General features: G+C 34.8%; 11 non-coding genes across 11 annotated transcripts; all 11 read right to left on the reverse strand.

Annotated features, from left to right (window-relative positions):
* Positions 1–12616: 12616 nt before the first annotated feature.
* TRNAK-CUU (transfer RNA lysine (anticodon CUU)) lies at positions 12617–12689 on the reverse strand. The gene has a single exon. It is a non-coding gene; the product is annotated as a tRNA-Lys (tRNA).
* Positions 12690–13479: 790 nt separating this feature from the next.
* TRNAK-CUU (transfer RNA lysine (anticodon CUU)) lies at positions 13480–13552 on the reverse strand. Its single transcript has one exon. It is a non-coding gene; the product is annotated as a tRNA-Lys (tRNA).
* A 797-nt stretch (positions 13553–14349) lies between these two features.
* Positions 14350–14422, reverse strand: TRNAK-CUU (transfer RNA lysine (anticodon CUU)). The gene has a single exon. It is a non-coding gene; the product is annotated as a tRNA-Lys (tRNA).
* Positions 14423–15003: 581 nt separating this feature from the next.
* Positions 15004–15076, reverse strand: TRNAK-CUU (transfer RNA lysine (anticodon CUU)). The gene has a single exon. It is a non-coding gene; the product is annotated as a tRNA-Lys (tRNA).
* A 788-nt stretch (positions 15077–15864) lies between these two features.
* On the reverse strand, positions 15865–15937 carry TRNAK-CUU (transfer RNA lysine (anticodon CUU)). Its single transcript has one exon. It is a non-coding gene; the product is annotated as a tRNA-Lys (tRNA).
* Positions 15938–16728: 791 nt separating this feature from the next.
* Positions 16729–16801, reverse strand: TRNAK-CUU (transfer RNA lysine (anticodon CUU)). Its single transcript has one exon. It is a non-coding gene; the product is annotated as a tRNA-Lys (tRNA).
* An 800-nt stretch (positions 16802–17601) lies between these two features.
* TRNAK-CUU (transfer RNA lysine (anticodon CUU)) lies at positions 17602–17674 on the reverse strand. The gene has a single exon. It is a non-coding gene; the product is annotated as a tRNA-Lys (tRNA).
* Positions 17675–18260: 586 nt separating this feature from the next.
* Positions 18261–18333, reverse strand: TRNAK-CUU (transfer RNA lysine (anticodon CUU)). The gene has a single exon. It is a non-coding gene; the product is annotated as a tRNA-Lys (tRNA).
* A 591-nt stretch (positions 18334–18924) lies between these two features.
* Positions 18925–18997, reverse strand: TRNAK-CUU (transfer RNA lysine (anticodon CUU)). The gene has a single exon. It is a non-coding gene; the product is annotated as a tRNA-Lys (tRNA).
* A 1744-nt stretch (positions 18998–20741) lies between these two features.
* On the reverse strand, positions 20742–20814 carry TRNAK-CUU (transfer RNA lysine (anticodon CUU)). Its single transcript has one exon. It is a non-coding gene; the product is annotated as a tRNA-Lys (tRNA).
* Positions 20815–21521: 707 nt separating this feature from the next.
* Positions 21522–21594, reverse strand: TRNAK-CUU (transfer RNA lysine (anticodon CUU)). Its single transcript has one exon. It is a non-coding gene; the product is annotated as a tRNA-Lys (tRNA).
* Positions 21595–21690: the final 96 nt, after the last annotated feature.

Here is a 21690-nt window from a genome sequence, read left to right on the forward strand (position 1 = left end):
TAATAAAATAAATAAATAAATAAAAAGAAAATAAATAAATAAATGAAAACATGTAGGCTTTCAAGTAGAATTCTGCTTCACTACATCACGGAGCTTCTGCGCCATTGATATTATCATGATAACTAGGAACATGCTAACAATGCGTGGGGTTTTTTGGAAAGGGGTGGTTCGTTTTCTGCCGGAAATCGTGGAAGAGCATTGCTTCATCAATCATTCCATCTTACTTTTAAAAAATAGATTTGGGGGACTAAGTTATTTAATTGAGAATACTAACTTTACTGTTGGTAGCTCCATTGTTATTTTATAAAGGGTGGAATGACTGCAGTTATCTTTGTTGAACTATGAGAACGATACAGCAAAAGTACATCAGTATCTATGTAATGGTGTATACCCTTGTTAGGTGTTCATTCAATCTGCATGTGGGTTTATAAAAAGGGTTAAAATGCTATAAGAGCAGAATATATGGAATACACAAGGATTCATTTTATCAGTTCGGAGTACTAGCTATTCTGCAACCAATTGCTCGTCATTTTTGCCAGTTCTGTAAAACTGATCATGTGATGGCGTTTTTGCCTTATACTGCAAACGCTAGATTGAAGGAACATCCCTCTCCACTCTCTCTCTCTCTCTCTCTTTCTCTCTTTCGTGTATAATGACTGTCATCAGGTCGGGAGAGAAAAAGTGGGAAGGAAAAGAAATGTCGTGGGAGAAGCCGAGAAGGGAGTGGTATTCTCAAATTTGATTCCAACTGAGAAAGGCCGTTGAAGCCCCAAACCCTCGTCCACTTTTTGTTCCAATTTTGTCTCAAGGGATTTAAAAAAAAAAGCAATTATAGGAACATTCATACTAAGTTGCGCAGAACGTTATTTAATTAATTACTATGAAGGGGGCTGATTATTGTCTTTGACAACATTCTTAGGCTTTGTGTAATTACATTATACAATAGCAACCACTAAGGGTTAGTGATGGCAGGGGCGACAACGTGATATTTATCACTATTTTTGTTAAATTTATTTTTTAATAATTTTTTTTATATATTTTTAAATTTTTTATTCTTTATTTTGTTTCATTTAATTAAATTTTACTTCATTATTGTATTTTTATAGGGGAAGGGGTATGCAAGACGATCTAAATGTGAAGAAAAGGTGAAGACTTTTTTTCTCAATTGAATAACACAGACGACTTTCCCTTTCATTGTGTAGCCCCCCCCCCCCCTTGAGTAATTCAACAGAGTACTTTATAGTAAATGTCTGCTCCCTTACGACTTCTCTCCAATGTCTGATCGAAGAGATACAAATCATCATTGAAAAAGAAAAAATATGGCGTATGTGATTGACTAATCAGCATCAATCGACATTTGATCTTTTCCAATGTTTATTATCAATTGATCAATTTGGAGAGCAGCTTCGCTAATGAAAGCAGTTGGGCCCTTCTCTCTGGAACTAAGCTCGATCGCCCCGAGTATTGTTGTGAAATATCGCCACCTCGTGTTCACTGCGATTTATTGCTTTGGCGTAGTCTTTTATTCTAGCCGTTCTATTGTGGAAGAATATTTGTAGGACTATATCAAAGGAAAATATAATATAAGAATTGCAACTAGCCACGTATCATATTTTCTTAGATACAATATTATTATGCATAATGTTTTAGCCTAATTGATGTAGAACAAATCTATGAAATTTGAATTTGACGGTAATGATATCTAAATAAAAAGACAGTGGGATAGTCCAAGAATGATAAATAAGAAACAAAACGTATAGAAACTCTATAAAGTTTAATTTCTTTATTTACTTTTTTTCAACCGATTGTAAATAAAATAAATTGTTGCTCTCATGATTTTACTGCATTATTGTTTTTACCCTCATCAAAACTAGAGAATGAATTAAATAATGAGTAATATTAATAATTATGTGAAAGGATATTTAAATGGACTTTACTTGTATGAATATCAAACATAAGTGATTTCAGGATTGACCAGAGTCGATTGTCCGGACCCGCGCCTTATTTCAAATGCCAGTAAAATAAAGTAATAAAGTATATTTGTAATTTCTCATTTTGCAGTGTCAAACCCGTGCTGCAAGCTGGTTAACTTGTATAAAATGAAGAGCGCCAGCTATTGGAAGATGCAAGACAAGGCTCGGACTCTGCACTGATTGCAAACGGAGAGAAATTCCTGGTAATACCAAAAAAACAATTCATCAAATAAAAACCAAATATTTCCCCCATATACTGATATGTATTTTACTATTATTATTCTTTATTGAAGAGCAGATTAAAACGCTGATAATTAAAAGCATGATGATAAACAGAAGAAAAAGGGGGAAAACATCGAAATCAACAGCTGAGAAATGTTTCTTTATCCTGGCTACCACATCAATCCCCCACCAAAAAAACAAAAACAACAATAAACCTGACACCTGATAATTACTTATTTTGTACATACATTTATGTTATATTGTACTATTTGCAGGGTTCCCTGGAATCTGTGTGCACGTTCGAAATGTTCGCAAATTCAAATGCCTACATTTCTTCTCCCTCTTCTCCATCTGTGTTTCTTTTTCTACTCTTAACTTTCTTATTTATATGCAATTACATATGATGTCATTACAGTACGTAACTTGTTATTTATTTGTATCTGGCGACCCCAACTCAAGCTCTGCTTTCCGGTTTTTCGCCTCCTTCAAAATTGTGTCGAAATATATACTGTATTCGTTACTATGTCAAATATTATTTTGTATCTGTTTGAAGGAAATAAATGTGATTTTCAATCAATCAATCATATCGGCTTAAATCTATGCATTAATAATAAAACCAATCTCTGCTAATAAAAACAATGAAATTGTAATCTTTGTGGGAATATCATATTGCAACTAGGGCCTCTTGCGTGGAAAGTTGCGTCTAAACCCAACTAAAAAGAAATGAAAGGAAATCCCGAATGCAATCTTTGATTGGTTGCAAAACAAGTTGTTAATATTGCGTGTGGTTGCAACTTTTAGTATGCAACGGGTCCATGCCAAACGTTTGGTAGATTTAAAATGTCCCTGACATGGAAATATGACAAGAAATCGGGAAAAGTACGCTGCAGTGGCGTACGCAGGGGGTGGTTGCAGGTGTTCACACCCCCTTCATTTTTTTGGGGGGGGTGTCAACATTTCATTCAGCTTGAACCCCCCCTTTCAAAAATCCAGCGTATACGCCACTGGTACGCTGCTACCTCCAATAAAAGTAAATCAATGGCAATGAACAAACTAACAGTGGCTGGATAATAAGTTTTTTCACGATTTATCCTTTATCAAATTAACTTTAGCTGATTTTCCCTTTCTTTCAACAAAATGAAGTTTCGTGATATTTAATACTTTGCGATCACAATCAATATTCGATCACTTGGTGTCTACAATTTCATTCTCTTTATCTTATCTTCTGGGAATGTCCCAAAATAAATTGGTCCGTATTTATACACCTGATCGATTTGTTTCCTCCATATTGTCAATTGTCTACTGAAAGTTCTCAACTCGTTTATATAATACAATAGAACTCTGAAATACAGGTAAATGCCCTCGAAACCAATCTGGGCTGAGGGGGGGGGGGGGCGGTCCTGTAGGGAGTACAAAATAGCTCAGAAATAAGTGACCCGCACACCAGGTGATTTGCAGGTAAGATCAAAACTATACGCCACAGAGAGAAGAGATCGAGTCATCAACTTCCAACCATCGCCTCGGGGCCCTGGCCGCCTGGAACGATACTACCACTCCCATCAAACAGAAAATGGCATACCTGTTTACTGCTATATAACCCATCGGAATACTATCTGGCCTTATATATATTTGATCCCATCATTCCATTCTATTATAACCATACGGCCCACCTACCAAGAAGGATGGTTTTTCCTTGATATTTTGGCAAACACAACTTATTTTTCAATAAATAAGTTTTCACTTTCCGTTAAAAAAAATGGGTCTATTGTGTCACTTTTTTTTTCAAATTAAGATTGGAATTACCGAGTAATTAAGAAACATAATGATAGAGCCTGTAATAAACCGAGCAAACACTGGGACCATGCATGATAGTAATTTTTTTAATACCACTTAAACAGCTTGTGATGATTGTGTTATCATCATGATCATGTTCTTGTCATTTAAATAAAGACTCTCTAATGAAGAGTAAGCAATCATAGCAGAGGCCTATTCATATCTCTCTTTCTATAGGATAACAACAACAACCATGACAACAGTAATATTCAGAAAAAAAGATAATGTCGCATAAATAGCATCATTGCGTCTTTACATGAATATTTAACAGAACTGGGGCCCGTTGCAGAAAGAGTTGCAATCGATCGCAACTCTAAAAATCATGCGCAACTTGATTTTCAACCAATCAACAGCGCGCATTTTGGACTTGCGATTGATTTTTTGGCTTGCGTTTAAACGCAACTCTTTCTGCAACGGGCCCCTGATGCTGCTTTATGTTAAAGCAATCCTTTTGGGAGGGTTTGGAGAAGGGAGGGGTGGTTGGTGTTGTGTAGGAGACGACCCTTACTCACATAGGCTGTTCCACAAAATTCCAAATTCGAGGCGGTGGGGGGGGGGGGGGTCTTTTACCCGTCCCCAAGGATTGTCGCCCATGATCGTGGACGTATTATTAACAAATTACCACCAGCCTAATTGATTTTTCTAATTGACATCTTACATATTATTTTTTACCAGGGAGATTGACAATTTTCAGTGCATCGTTATGATAGTCATATAGACTCGAGTGATCATTTTCAATTATCTGCCCTCTTTGGCTCCACTAAAAAAAAAATCACTATTAACGTTCGCCAAAATGTCTGACATATCTCCATGTCTATTTTTAGTTTAAATCGGTTACCCCCCAAAAAAATGGATTGTGGTTTTATTCATGATTAATCAATACAAGGAAGAAATAATAACTCTAAATAATTTATCGGTTTGCTCTTCTTTCTTCAACTTGTCGTTCTATTTCCTCCATCCTACTCTTCTTCTTCCGTTGTTCTCCTCCTTCCCTCCACGGAATCATCATCATCATCATCGTGTGGACTACATCGTTTGTCGCGTATTGTGTGCCTGTCATTGTGGGGGCTTGTTCGCTTGGGGGCCGGGAGATAGGGTCAATTATGGGTTGAGCAATTTGATTAGAGAAGATACTGGAAAGCACCTGGACGATCGACTCCAATCCACCTCCAGAAAGGCCAATTTTTCAATCTTTGGTGGAGGTTGGTGACCTTCTAGCAGAGTGCAGATTTTTTTTTCGTTGATATGGTGGTGGTGGTTATGAGGCTTCTATAGCTTTCCTGGTATGCTATGTGAAGATACAGGGAGAGAAAGAGAGAGAGAGAAACAAAAAGAGAGGGGGATAGAGAAACAGGGGTGAAAAATTAAATCAGTTTCGATTTTGTAAAAAGTATTCACATTGAATTTGAATATTATAACCAAGTTAAGGATCATTTTAATATGAGAATAGCGTTTTAAGCATGCAGGAGAGAATCACAAACTAATTAAGAGGAATTTCAAGATGCTAGAATAAACGTAGGGCAGGGTGACGAGCACATTGGGAGAAAAAGAAGGGGAGGGAGAGAAACGAAGAGAGAATCAAGAAATCCGGAAGAGCTGGAAATTGAGAGATAAAAAGCCCCCGAAGCATGCGAGGTTTAACGCAGACGACACTGCGAAGGAAGCTGCCAAGAAGCGCGCCAAAAGTGCCCTGCCATGCCTTGGTGACAATAAGCAATGTATATGGATTAAGGGGAAGAAAACCAGAGAGGGGGGATAAGGAATCGAAAATTTGGAGACGCTAAACGTAGTCGAAATTGAATTAGTAAAGAAAGATTGGGGAAAGATGTATTTTGGGATGACTGCCTCAACAGAGTCATTGGGGCGTACAGAATTGGGAGTTGAAAAGAAGAAAAGTGGGAGATGAGGAAAGGTAAAATCCATAGACGTTTTTTGTCATCGGAGTTGTGTCTTCCCATGTGGCAAGTGCGAGGGCCGCTGGGCCTTAGTTTGTAGTGAAACGTTGGGATTGCTCGAGGAGCAGCGAAAAGCAGATGATTTTGGAATCGCTCGAGCTACCTTCGTTTGTCTCATATGACGTTGTTGCTAATTAAGCGCGCATCAACGATTAGTACAGTGTATTGAACCTTTCACTATCTTTTCAGGAAAAGGAAGTGACAGAAAAATGCTTCAACCACTACCCCATTTCTCCTCTTTTCACCCCTCTCTCGCCTGTATTTTACGCTATGAGTGCTGTGAAAAGTAACACAACATTCAGAGGTGCTCCACATTTCTCTCAGATGATTAACGGTCAAGTTGGTGGATATTTTTTTTCTACACTCACTCCATGGGTTGAAATATTATTTGAGATAAATCATCAATATTATAATATCAACAATACTTGTGTAATTGTGGTATTGGTTCTTTCATCAATTCAAATCTTTTCCAACAGAAGATAAAATGCGCATTCCCTTTTTAGGTCTGTCTGTTATACCATGTAACAATATGTTAACACAATCTATAGTAGATGTTGAAATAGCGTTATTAAAAACAATCAGAAGTATGTCAGTTGTGTTTCGTCTCAATTCTTAATTCAAATTAGTTCTAGATGACGGAAATGCTCTCCTACAGATACGATATCATACTGGGTGTGCGGATGTGTGGTTATTTTGAAGATGTGCGCGTGTGGGGTGTACGTATTGACGCGGGAGTGTCGTTGTTTTTCTTAATTTTCTGTATCAAATTGTGTGGGTGTTTTAATACATTTTAAATTATCTGTGCAATCACTTATGGTGTGGTTGAGTGTGCATATATAAATATAGAGGGGTGCTCACGCGTGTGTGGGGTGTGTGAGGGTGTGTGTGTGTGTGTGTGAGTGTGTTTATGTGGGGGAACGAGGAAGTGTATTTGTGTGAGTGTGTTTTGGGGTGTGGGTTTGTGTATGGTGTGATCAAGAAATGCTGTATGGGTATTTTCTATTTAATTCAACCTATTAATCCTACATAATTTGTTTCTGTGTGTGTGTGTGTGGGGGAGGGGGTGATTGTTTCTTGTTTGATGTATTACTGATGGGCATGTCTTTCATGTTTTTAATCCAGAATTTATATAATTTCGGTTTTGTGTATAAGTGTAGGGTAGTTAATCGATCTGCTTATTTGTTATAAGGTACCAAACAGGGGATGCTTCATAAAAGTGTTCGTAGGATTCCACCTGACCTTACGAGCGATTTGTTTAGGTGAAAATATTGGCAGAAGCCTATCAATATTTTCTTACTGTTTTGGAACATTTTAAGGGCAAAGTATATGTTTTTGTTTACTGTAATATCAACAAATTATCTGAAATGCAGGCACAGATTGCTTTGATGTAATATCCATGATATCTGGCGATTGATATTGCAGCCACTCATAAAATAGCTCGCAATGTCAAGATAATATTATGAAACATCTCTTTACTGACACGTTTAAGAGTGTAACGAATACATAAATTAATATTTTTCAAGGTTCATTTCTTTTTTTACTTACTATTATTATTATTATTATCATCATTATTCACCATGCCTCCATTTAACTTCCTATCCGAGGGATGTAATGTTTTCCACTGTAACATAATTTGCATCTCTGGAACATCCACCAAGGACTCGAACCCACGACCTTTGGTTCAACAGGCAGACGCTTTAATACCGACTCAACTAACTCTCTCCATGTACATGTATGAACATATCAAATAATTATGATTTCATTTAATAACATAATATTAAGGAAAGTGGGAGGAATGACATCATCAGCCCACATAATAAAAATGGGCCTATTCATGACCGCGTGAAAACTGTTTTTACAAAATATTGCTTAACTTTAAAGTTCAATAATTTATTTCGTTATACTATCAGAAGTTTGATGAAACCTCTGATAACTTCGGAGCACCCGTTTAAACACTTTTACTTTGAAGTAAAATTTTAATTCAAAGAAAATTATACACAATAATGAGTCCCAGAGAACTTCGTATATTGTTTTTTGTGATGTAGTGTGAAGAATTGAATAGAGGATACTCTGGGTAACAACATAGACAAATATTCAAATACCGTTCTAAAGTGTTGTGTAGGCCTATACACTCATATATCGAAAACTTCGTCGTAGTGTTAAATCGTGATTTTGAAATGTAAAAGTGTTTTTAATTAAAGCTCCACTGACTTCTTTGCTCAATTTCTACTTTTATTTTTTGTTTGGGCTGACAGTCATCTAACCTTTCATAGGGTTTATACCTGACCTATCGGACCATGCACCCAAGCACAGCGGTAAACACCAATCATTTATCTGGAATGTGCTCGGATAATTGATGGTAGACTTTTCTTATCAAAGAATGTCACTCCCTTCTCCTATCCATTTCATTTCCTCACGAAGATATAGTATAATAATCTTGACAAATCCGTGTGCGCAAAGCGTATCGCTTAGAGTAAGCTATCGGGAGAGTTTCGGGGAGGTCAACCATTGATAGCCCGCATGATACATGCCGCAGCAGCCTTGCCGCGGGGACCAGCGTTCTCAATGAGGCCGTTGACACCAATATCTGTAACGTTACACTTCGTAGGGCCTTCTCTGCGCAGCGGGAGTCAGCGAAACCGTATACCACCACTCTTTACGCATGGTGCCGTGGCTGAGCGAAATCAAATCCTGATTGTGCGATGCGCAAGCTTAGACTCTCAAAACAGACGTAATTATCTAATTAATCATTTTCTTTCCATGAATTTACTCCACAATATATCAACTTAGTGTAAGTTGAAATGTATAATATAAATGCATTCTGTCTATTTTATTGGAGATGTGATCGTTTTCTTCCCACGAAATATGTTTGTGTGTTTTACAAAAAGTTTTGGTAAAAACGACTGAACATTCCGTACAATGACAATTTGTGTGGCCTAGTGACGATTTGAGAGCATCGGTTGTGGGGTAGAAACCCTCACCTCTCTCTCGCTCCATGTGGCTTGGAGCTTTCACCCCCAATTCCCTTTCTCGTGCTTTGCCTGGCACGGTTGAGCGGGACGGGCCCTCATTAGACCCCCCTCCTGGGCCGCTTGAAACCAAACCTGGGATTAAGACGTGAGTGAAATTAGCAAGGGTCTGGTGTTAATCTCGTAGCAAGGGTACCCACTACGAGGCGAGAAGGGCCCCGGGCTTTGCTCTTCCACTCTTTCGACTGTCAAAGGTTCGGATAGACCAGATACCTGTTGACGGCAGGCGTCTTTAGGCACGGATAGACAGAAATTCCGGAAACCAGTGATATTCAAGAAAATGGGTGTTTTCCATCAAATCTTGGAGAGGCCCGACGGTTAAGAAGCTTGCAGCAAAGTTGATTGACCTCTCCATTTTCAGAATGCAACGACTTTGGAATAATTCATGTTTGTTTCTCTTGATGGCTATAATAAACATGTACGATATGAATGATATGACATGATAATCATGATCATGGTAGAGATCTGTAGTGATAAATTGGCTTCCGCGCAGCCTTATGAAAAATCCCTGATTGCAAATTCTATAAGATTGAGCGGATTTTGTGCAACGTTGAATAATAAAGTTACATAAATACAACGAAAAACATAATGTAATTCGTAGAACCATTGCAACGAAAAATTATGGCGAGAAAAAGAAAATGTATCAAACTAGAGAGGAAAATGTGAGTGCCTAAATGCAGAGTGTTTGTGCGTAAGCGTGTGAGTGAATTAATTGTAGAATAGGGATATCATTACCAATTCAAAAAGGTATGAGGGAATAAGATATATAAATAAGAGAGATAAGGTCGAAGAGAAATATAGGGAGACAGACAGTGAGAGAGAGTGAGAGAGAGTGAGAGAGAGTAAGAGAGAGAGGGTGAGAGTCATACCACCATGAACATGGTGCCACGCCGTTAAACCACCTCAAGTCACGTGATATGATGAGCTATTAATGGCATGCGCCATTTATATAGCAACATCAAACCGAAAGATTAACGTCAAAAGTAAGATGCTGGAATGCTGACGCATGATGTTTGCTTGTCTTGGAAATTTGCAGTTTATGTCGCTCCTTGATCTTTTACTTCTTAATTTTCTGTATTTCTTACGAATGTAACGAATATTGTATTTGTTTACGATAATGAATTACAGGTAAGGCAAAACCTGTGAAAGGTTGACAGTGCTATCTGTCATCTTACGAGGACACACACACACAGAACGTACCACCAACATGACACAAAAAAATGATAGAAATACCAGCTCAGCGTCAACAACATGGATGTAATTGGGCTGGCTTTGCAATGATTTGATTTTAAAACATGTGCATGGGATAATATAATGGGGCGATGTCTGCTGGAGCACCTGGCTTTTATCATTAGCACCCCGTAGAGAATGACGAGACCAATTCAAAATGGCCGACAACATCACTCTGTCAGTAATGGCGGACGCTTTTACGCGAGACGGTGGAAGGTGTCTTAGATGGGATAAATTGGTGTTATAAAAACACGAAAAATGTGAAAATTGGAACTGAGTGTGGCTGAATGGTGACCGTAATTTCATATTCATTCTTTGGTGGTGAGAGTTAAGTGCAATTGAAGTGAAAAATAAACAGAGAAGTTCAATCTGAACATGAAGTCTCGGAGAATGGTGCCACTGAATGCCATTGGAGAGAATAGGATTCCGCGCGATGCTTGCTAGATTCAGGTACCATATATTCATACCCTTGATCTCAAAGCATAGGCCTACACCTCCTTACGCACACATACATCTTCCCTTACTTTTTTTTTCTTAATTACGGATTCCATCCAAAATTAACAATCATACCGCACACGTGCATGCACACGAACGCACACACACCCGAATACGCACGCACATTTTACCTCACACGGTTAAGCCAACTTGTCTGCGCATTCTTGAACGCATCCCTAAAACTGTTGGTGTGGTTATATGAACCGATGCCGTTCTGCATGCTTCTGCGATTTACAAAGGAGGTTTCAATCTCCTTGTGGTATACCCAAGATTAAGAGGGGGATATTCTGCCTTCTTGTTCATATTCCAGGTGATAATAAGCACCCACACTCACCAGGCATTAATATTTCCCCACTGGTATTCCATGATTTCTTGGTGACACGGTGCTCATCAAATTTGTCAAGAAGCAGCAGGGGTAGTGCGGAGTCAATGATCGAAGTTGAGCCTTGTAGTCTATCATGCAAACCCGCCAACGCCAACTCAGAGCTGTGAAGCTCTCCTGTGATCCAGCTAAAAGTGAAAGATATTAACCGATACTGAGGTCGGGTCACAACTTTGCAATACTGATGTCTGGCGGTCTGCAGACATTGAATTAGTTACTTTCAGTGATACAGTCTGTAATAAGAACAATTGCACCCACGCCCACACACACGCGCGCGCGCACCCCACACACACTCTCATATACACACATTAAGACAGAATATTATACTGGGGGGGGGGGTTAATTCAGAGTAAATATGATTAAAAGGGGCCTTTTTAACATATGTCGTTAAATAACAATACATTTAATCCTATTTCACCTTTTCACTACTAGTATAATAACAATTTCGACACCATTACAGTATTTCAGTTCATTTTCACTTTAGTTATACCAAATAATATATTGAATATCAACAAGGGAAGCTAACTACAAACTTTCCATTTGACATTCACTCATGTTTCATTTGACTGAGCACCATGCAGAAGTCTGTGGAAAGTCAACAGTAACTTCTTGTACTCGAATACATTAGATTTGGAACAAATGAAAGTGCGTTTATTGTATAAATATCGAAGGGATGCTAAATTCAAGGACAAGATATTTACTAAAACAGACTTAATTATTTTGAAAATAAAATAACGATATATGTATGACTGAATGTTGAAAATAATCCTTAAGTTGTAATATTTGATTCCAGTTTCAAGTACTTCTCAGAAGGTCATGTATTCAAAATCAAAAGGATGTACACCCAATGTGGGGCTCGAACCCACGACCATGAGATTTAGAGTCTCATGCTCTACCGACTGAGCTAACCGGGCTACACAAAGATTGATAATAATGATAAAAACAAATTTGATTCTGATTCTTGTCTTAACGATTTGTTTATGATTCATGATGTTTACTAGACAGACAATATTTAGAGAAAAAGATATTCTCGAAATACCTATACTGCAAAATATGAAGACTTGTTTTTTATTTGATTCCTAACTTCAATTTTCATAATACTTTTTACCTTTATGAGTACAGTGTATACTTTCTAAATCACACCTGAAATAAATTCGAATTGGGGAGAATCTCACTAAAAAGTATTAAACAGTATTTCTTTATATTATACTTTTTTATTAAAAATCCCTTTACTATTATGCTTACCAAAAACACGTGTCGTTAAATAACGACTTGTACTCGAATAAATGAGATTTGGAACAAATGAATTAGCGTTTATTGTATAAATATCGAAGGGATGCTAAAAGACAAAATATGGACCAAAACAGACATAATTATTTTGAAATATAGAATAACGATATAATGACAGGATGTTGAAAATGAGCCTTAAATTGTAGTATTTGATTCCAGTTTCAAGTACTCCTCAGAAGGTCATGTATTCAAAATCAAAAGGAAGTGAGCCCAATGTGGGGCTCGAACCCACGACCCTGAGATTAAGAGTCTCATGCTCTACCGACTGAGCTAACCGGGCTACGCGAAGATTGTTAATAACGATAAAAACACATTTGATTCTGATTCTTGTCATAACGATTTGTATATGATTCATTTTTTGCACTTTTCAAACAAAATTTGGAAAAAAAATTATTATCTTAATACTTTTATTGTAGAATATGAAAACTTGTATTTTATTTGATTCATAACCATTAATAATTTGCCACAATACTCTTAATCTTTATGAATAAAAATATATACTTTGTAAATAACACTTCTAATAAAATCGAATTCGGGAGCATCTCTCTGAAAAGTATAAAAACAGTATTTCTTTTTTTTTTTATTACAAATTCGTTTGCTCGTAGGCTTACCATAAAAAGCCAACATATGCTGTTAAATAAAAACGATATTAGAGCAAAACCTTTTTAACGTTTTACTATAATGATCAAAGTTTAAGCCCTTGAAACATTGCAGGTCATTTTCACTTAAGTTATGCCAAATAATATACTGAATATTAAAAAAAGGCATGCTAAATACAAACTTTCAATTTGACATTCGGTCATGCTTCCTTTGACTAAGCATCATGCACAAGTCTCAGAAAAGTCAACAGTAGCTTCTTGTACTCGACTAATGAGATTTGGAACAAAGGAATTTGCGTTTATTGTATAAATATCGAAGGGATGCTAAATTTGAGGACAAAGTATGGACCAAAAAGATAAGATAACGATATATGTATGACTGAGGGTTGAAAAATAGACCATATTGTAGCATTTGATCCCAGTTTTCATGTATTTTTTCAAAGGTCATGTATCAAAATTCAAAAGGATGTGCGCCCAATGTGGGGCTCGAACCCACGACCCTGAGATTAAGAGTCTCATGCTCTACCGACTGAGCTAACCGGGCTACGTGAAGCCTTTAAAACCGATAAAGATTTATTTCAATTTGATTTTTATCTTAACGATTTGTATATGATTCATTTTGTGCACTATTCAAACAAAATTTGGAAAAAAATATTCTCCTAATACTTTTATTGTAGAATATTAAGACTTGAATTTTATTTGATTCGTAACCATCAATTATTTGCTACAATACTCCTAATCTTCATGAATAAAATATATACTTTATAAATAGCACTTCGAATAAACTCGAATTCGGGAGCATCTCTAAGTATGAAAACAATATTTCTTGTTTTTTAATTAAAAATCCGTTTACTCGTAGGCTTACCATAAAAGCCAACATATGCTGTTAAATAAAAACGATATTAGACAAAAACCTTTTCAACTTTTTACTATAATGATCAAAGTTTAAACCTTTAAAACATTGCAGGTCATTTTCACTTTAGTTATGCTGAATAAATATATACTGAATATTAAAAAGGCAAGCTAACTAAAACATTCCATTTGACATTCACTCATGTTTCCTTTGACTAAGCATCATGTTTAAGTCTGTGAAAAGTCAACAGTAACTTCTTGTACTCGAATAAATGAGATTTGGAACAAACGAATTTGCGTTTATTGTATATAAATCGAAGGGATGCTAAATTCGAGGACAAAATATGGACCAAAACGGACATAATCATTCTAAAAGATAAAAAACGATATATGTATGAATGAAATTTAAAAATAAACCTTATTGTAGCATTTGATCCCAGTTTTCAGGTACTCCTCAGAAGGTTATGTATTCAAAATCAAAAGGAAATGCGCCCAATGTGGGGCTCGAACCCACGACCCTGAGATTAAGAGTCTCATGCTCTACCGACTGAGCTAACCGGGCTACGTGAACCCTGTAAAACCGATAAAGATTAATTTCAATTTGATATTTATCTGTATATGATTCATTTTGTGCACTATTCAAACAAAATTTGGAGAAAAAAAATATTATCCTAATACTTTTATTGTAGAATATGAAGACTTGAATTTTATTTGATTCGTAACCATCAATTATTTGCCACAATACTCCTAATCTTTATGAATAAAATATATACTTTCTAAATCACACCTGGAATAAATTCGAATTGGGGAGAATCTCACTAAAAAGTATTAAACAGTATTTCTTTATATTATACTTTTTTATTAAAAATCCCTTTACTATTATGCTTACCAAAAACACACGTCGTTAAATAATGACTTGTACTCGAATAAATGAGATTTGGAACAAATGAATTAGCGTTTATTGTATAAATATCGAAGGGATGCTAAAGGACAAAATATGGACCAAAACAGACATAATTATTTTGAAATATAGAACAAGGATATAATGACAGGATGTTGAATATGAGCCTTAAATTGTAGTATTTGATTCCAGTTTCAAGTACTCCTCAGAAGGTCATGTATTCAAAATTAAAAAAAGAAGTGCGCCCAATGTGGGGCTCGAACCCACGACCCTGAGATTAAGAGTCTCATGCTCTACCGACTGAGCTAACCGGGCTACGCGAAGATTGTTAATAACGATAAAAACAAATTTGATTCTGATTCTTGTCTTAACGATTTGTATATGATTCATTTTGTGCACTATTCAAACAAAATTTGGAAAAAAAAAATCCTAATACTTTTATTGTAGAATATGAAGACTTGAATTTTATTTGATTCGTAACCATCAATTATTTGCCACAATACTCCTAATCTTTGTGAATAAAATATATACTTTATAAATAGCACTTCGAATAAACTCGAATTCGGGAGCATCTCTAAGTATAAAAACAATATTTCTTGTTTTTTAATTACAAATCCGTTTACTCGTAGGCTTACCATAAAAGCCAACATATGCTGTTAAATAAAAACGATATTAGACAAAAACCTTTTCAACTTTTTACTATGATGATCAAAGTTAAAACATTGCAGGTCATTTTCACTTTAGTTATGCTGAATAAATATATACTGAATATTAAAAAGGCAAGCTAACTAAAACATTCCATTTGACATTCACTCATGTTTCCTTTGACTAAGCATCATGTTTAAGTCTGTGAAAAGTCAACAGTAACTTCTTGTACTCGAATAAATGAGATTTGGAACAAACGAATTTGCGTTTATTGTATATAAATCGAAGGGATGCTAAATTCGAGGACAAAATATGGACCAAAACGGACATAATTATTCTAAAAGATAAAATAACGATATATGTATGACTGAAAGTTAAAAATAAACCTTATTGTAGCATTTGATCCCAGTTTTCAGGTACTCCTCAGAAGGTCATGTATTCAAAATCAAAAGGAAGTGCGCCCAATGTGGGGCTCGAACCCACGACCCTGAGATTAAGAGTCTCATGCTCTACCGACTGAGCTAACCGGGCTACGTGAAGCCTGTAAAACCGATAAAGATTAATTTCAATTTGATTTTTATCTTAACGATTTGTATATGATTCATTTTGTGCACTATTCAAACAAACTTGGGAAAAAAAAATATTCTCCTAATACTTTTATTGTAGAATATGAAGACTTGAATTTTATTTGATTCGTAACCATCAATTATTTGCCACAATACTCCTAATCTTTGTGAATAAAATATATACTTTATAAATAGCACTTCGAATAAACTCGAATTCGGGAGCATCTCTAAGTATAAAAACAATATTTCTTGTTTTTTAATTACAAATCCGTTTACTCGTAGGCTTACCATAAAAGCCAACATATGCTGTTAAATAAAAACGATATTAGACAAAAACCTTTTCAACTTTTTACTATGATGATCAAAGTTAAAACATTGCAGGTCATTTTCACTTTAGTTATGCTGAATAAATATATACTGAATATTAAAAAGGCAAGCTAACTAAAACATTCCATTTGACATTCACTCATGTTTCCTTTGACTAAGCATCATGTTTAAGTCTGTGAAAAGTCAACAGTAACTTCTTGTACTCGAATAAATGAGATTTGGAACAAACGAATTTGCGTTTATTGTATATAAATCGAAGGGATGCTAAATTCGAGGACAAAATATGGACCAAAACGGACATAATTATTCTAAAAGATAAAATAACGATATATGTATGACTGAAAGTTAAAAATAAACCTTATTGTAGCATTTGATCCCAGTTTTCAGGTACTCCTCAGAAGGTCATGTATTCAAAATCAAAAGGAAGTGCGCCCAATGTGGGGCTCGAACCCACGACCCTGAGATTAAGAGTCTCATGCTCTACCGACTGAGCTAACCGGGCTACGTGAAGCCTGTAAAACCGATAAAGATTAATTTCAATTTGATTTTTATCTTAACGATTTGTATATGATTCATTTTGTGCACTATTCAAACAAACTTGGGAAAAAAAAATATTCTCCTAATACTTTTATTGTAGAATATGAAGACTTGAATTTTATTTGATTCGTAACCATCAATTATTTGCCACAATACTCCTAATCTTTGTGAATAAAATATATACTTTATAAATAGCACTTCGAATAAACTCGAATTCGGGAGCATCTCTAAGTATAAAAACAATATTTCTTGTTTTTTAATTACAAATCCGTTTACTCGTAGGCTTACCATAAAAGCCAACATATGCTGTTAAATAAAAACGATATTAGACAAAAACCTTTTCAACTCTTTACTATGATGATCAAAGTTTAAACCCTTAAAACATTGCAGGTCATTTTCACTTTAGTTATGCTGAATAAATATATACTGAATATTAAAAAGGCAAGCTAACTAAAACATTCCATTTGACATTCACTCATGTTTCCTTTGACTAAGCATCATGTTTAAGTCTGTGAAAAGTCAACAGTAACTTCTTGTACTCGAATAAATGAGATTTGGAACAAACGAATTTGCGTTTATTGTATATAAATCGAAGGGATGCTAAATTCGAGGACAAAATATGGACCAAAACGGACATAATTATTCTAAAAGATAAAATAACGATATATGTATGACTGAAAGTTAAAAATAAACCTTATTGTAGCATTTGATCCCAGTTTTCAGGTACTCCTCAGAAGGTCATGTATTCAAAATCAAAAGGAAGTGCGCCCAATGTGGGGCTCGAACCCACGACCCTGAGATTAAGAGTCTCATGCTCTACCGACTGAGCTAACCGGGCTACGTGAAGCCTGTAAAACCGATAAAGATTAATTTCAATTTGATTTTTATCTTAACGATTTGTATATGATTCATTTTGTGCACTATTCAAACAAAATTTGGAAAAAAAATATTCTCCTAATACTTTTATTGTAGAATATGAAGACTTGAATTTTATTTGATTCGTAACCATCAATTATTTGCCACAATACTCCTGATCTTTATGAATGAAATATACACTTTCTAAATCACACCTGGAATAAATTCGAATTGGGGAGAATCTCACTAAAAAGTATTAAACAGTATTTTTTTATATTATACTTTTTTATTAAAAATCCCTTTACTATTATGCTTACCAAAAACACATGTCGTTAAATAACGACTTGTACTCGAATAAATGAGATTTGGAACAAATGAATTAGCGTTTATTGTATAAATATCGAAGGGATGCTAAAGGACAGAATATGGACCAAAACAGACATAATTATTTTGAAATATAGAACAAGGATATAATGACAGGATGTTGAAAATGAGCCTTAAATTGTAGTATTTGATTCCAGTTTCAAGTACTCCTCAGAAGGTCATGTATTCAAAATAGAAAAGAAGTGCGCCCAATGTGGGGCTCGAACCCACGACCCTGAGATTAAGAGTCTCATGCTCTACCGACTGAGCTAACCGGGCTACGCGAAGATTGTTAATAACGATAAAAACAAATTTGATTCTGATTCTTGTCTTAACGATTTGTATATGGTTCATTTTGTGCACTATTCAAACAAAATTTGGAAAAAAATATTCTCCTAATACTTTTATTGTAGAATATGAAGACTTGAATTTTATTTGATTCGTAACCATTAATTATTTGCCACAATACTCCTAATCTTTATGAATGAAATATACACTTTCTAAATCACACCTGGAATAAATTCGAATTGGGGAGAATCTCACTAAAAAATATTAAACAGTATTTCTTTATATTATACTTTTTTATTAAAAATCCCTTTACTATTATGCTTACCAAAAACACATGTCGTTAAATAACGACTTGTACTCGAATAAATGAGATTTGGAACAAATGAATTAGCGTTTATTGTATAAATATCGAAGGGATGCTAAATTTAAGGACAAAATATGGACCAAAACAGACATAATTATTTTGAAATATAGAACAACGATATAATGACAGGATGTTGAAAATGAGCCTTAAATTGTAGTATTTGATTCCAGTTTCAAGTACTCCTCAGAAGGTCATGTATTCAAAATCAAAAGGAAGTGCGCCCAATGTGGGGCTCGAACCCACGACCCTGAGATTAAGAGTCTCATGCTCTACCGACTGAGCTAACCGGGCTACGCGAAGATTTTTTCCTTTGACCAAGCATTATAGAAGTTTGTGAAAACTCAACGATTTGGACCAAATGAATTTGCATTTATTTTATAGAAATCGAAGGGATGCTAAATTTGAGCACAATTATGATATGGACCCAAAACAAACAGAATTATTAAACATATAGAATAACGATATATGCATGACTTTAAGGTGAAAATAGACCTAAATTTGTATCATTTGATCCCAATTTTCAGGTATTCTTCCACTGTAAAACATGAAGACTTGTATTTTATGTGATTCGTAACCATCAATTTTTTTGCCACAATACTCTTAATCTTAATAAATACACTATATACTTTATAAATAATACCTGGAATAAATTTGAATTCGGGAGCATCTCACTATAAAGTATTAAAACAGTATTTATTTTTATTTTTTACTACAAATCCGTTTACTCGTAGGCTTACCACAAAAAGCCAACATAATTATGTCGTTAAATAAAAACAATTATAGACCAAAACCTTTTCAACTTTTTCACTATAATGATCAAAGTTAAAAACCCTTGAAAAATTGCAGTTCATTTTCACTTTAGTTATGCCAAATAATATACTGAATATTAAAAAAAGGCATGCTAAATACAAACTTTCAATTTGACATTCGGTCATGCTTCCTTTGACTAAGCATCATGCACAAGTCTCAGAAAAGTCAATAGTAACTTCTTGTACTCGAATAATGAGATTTGGAACAAAGGAATTTGCGTTTGTTGTATACAAATCGAAGGGATGCTAAATTTGAGGACAAAGTATGGACCAAAAAGATAAAATAACGATATATGTATGACTGCAATTTGAAAAATAGACCATATTGTTGCATTTGATCCCAGTTTTCATGTATTTTTTCAAAGGTCATGTATCAAAAATCAAAAGAATGTGCGCCCAATATGGGGCTCGAACCCACGACCCTGAGATTAAAAGTATCATACTCTACCGACTGAGCTAACCGGGCTACGCAAAGATTATTAAAAACGATAAAAATTGATTTTATTTGATTTTTATCCTAACGATTTGTTTACGATTCATGTTGTTTATAATTCAAACAAACTTTAGAAAAAACAATTATTCTCGAAATACTTATATTGTAAAATATGAAGACTTGTATTTTATTTGATTCGTAGCCATCAATTTATTTGCCACAATACATTTAATCTTTATTAATACACTATATACTTTATAAATAATACCTGGAATAAATTTGAATTCGGGAGCATCTCACTAAAACGTATTAAAACAGTATTTATTTTTATTTTTTGCTACAAATCCGTTTACTCGTAGGCATACCACAAAAAGCCAACATAATTATGTCGTTAAATAAATATGATAATAGATTAATACCATTTCACCATTTCACTGTAATAAAAATTTGAATTTTTTTTACTTTACTTATGCCAAAATATTACACTGAATAGTAAAAAGGGCAAGCTAACTACAAACTGTTAGTCTGACATTCACTCATATTTCCTTTGACCAAGCATTATAAAAGTTTGTGAAAACTCAACGATTTGGACCAAATGAATTTGCATTTATTGTATAAAAATCGAAGGGATGCTAAATTTGAGCACAATTATGATATGGACCCAAAACAAACAGAATTATTAATAACGATATATGCATGACTTAAAGGTGAAAATAAACCTAAATTTGTTTCATTTGATCCCAGTTTCAGGTATTTTTCCAAAGGTAATGTATGATAAAATCAAAAGGATGTGCGCCCAATGTGGGGCTCGAACCCACGACCCTGAGATTAAGAGTCTCATGCTCTACCGACTGAGCTAACCGGGCTGCGCGATGATCGTTGATAACAATAAAAATCAATTTTGGTTTGACTTTTATCCTGACGATTTGTATAGGATTCATGTTATGTAATATTTAAACAAAATTTAGATAACAATTATTATCTAAATTATATACTAATATTGTAAATATGATTACTTAAATTTGCGTTTATTATATACAAATCGAAGGGATTCTAAATGTAAGGCCAACATATGGCTCCTAAGCAAATTAACTGAAAACAATTTATCCAGACATTTGGACCAAATAATGGACCGAAAACAAACATAATGTGTATGTATGTATATGTGTATATATGTGAATGTATATGTATACATGTATATGTATATAATTACGTATATATGTCCCCTGCATGCTTATAACTCCCTTCTATTATTTATGCCATGATGCATTTACTATTTATAAGTAGACATAAGTTGTTTTTCTTTTTTGACGAAATACTCTTTTGTTTTTGTTAATCTGCTTATATTCCTTGAATAGTAAATTTGTTTTGTATTAGTTTGTACTTCTTGTTTTTAAACAAAACATTGGCGAATGCCAGCGACGTTCTAATAAATTCAATTCATAATTAATTTGAAAAAATAGAATAACGATATATGTATGACTGAAAGTTGAAAATATGCCGTAATGTAGTATTTGATCCCAGTTTTCAGGTATTCCTCCGAAGGTCATATATTCAAAATCAAAAGGATGTGCGCCCAATGTGGGGCTCGAACCCACGACCCTGAGATTAAGAGTCTCATGCTCTACCGACTGAGCTAACCGGGCTGCGTAGAAACTTTCAAGACGATAAAACAATGTTTATTTGATTTTTGTCCTGACATATTTTTTTGATTAAAATTGTAGACTATTAAAACAGAATTT

This window comes from Lytechinus pictus, chromosome 2 (genome assembly GCF_037042905.1).
Source record: "Lytechinus pictus isolate F3 Inbred chromosome 2, Lp3.0, whole genome shotgun sequence".
NCBI lineage: Eukaryota > Metazoa > Echinodermata > Echinoidea > Temnopleuroida > Toxopneustidae > Lytechinus > Lytechinus pictus.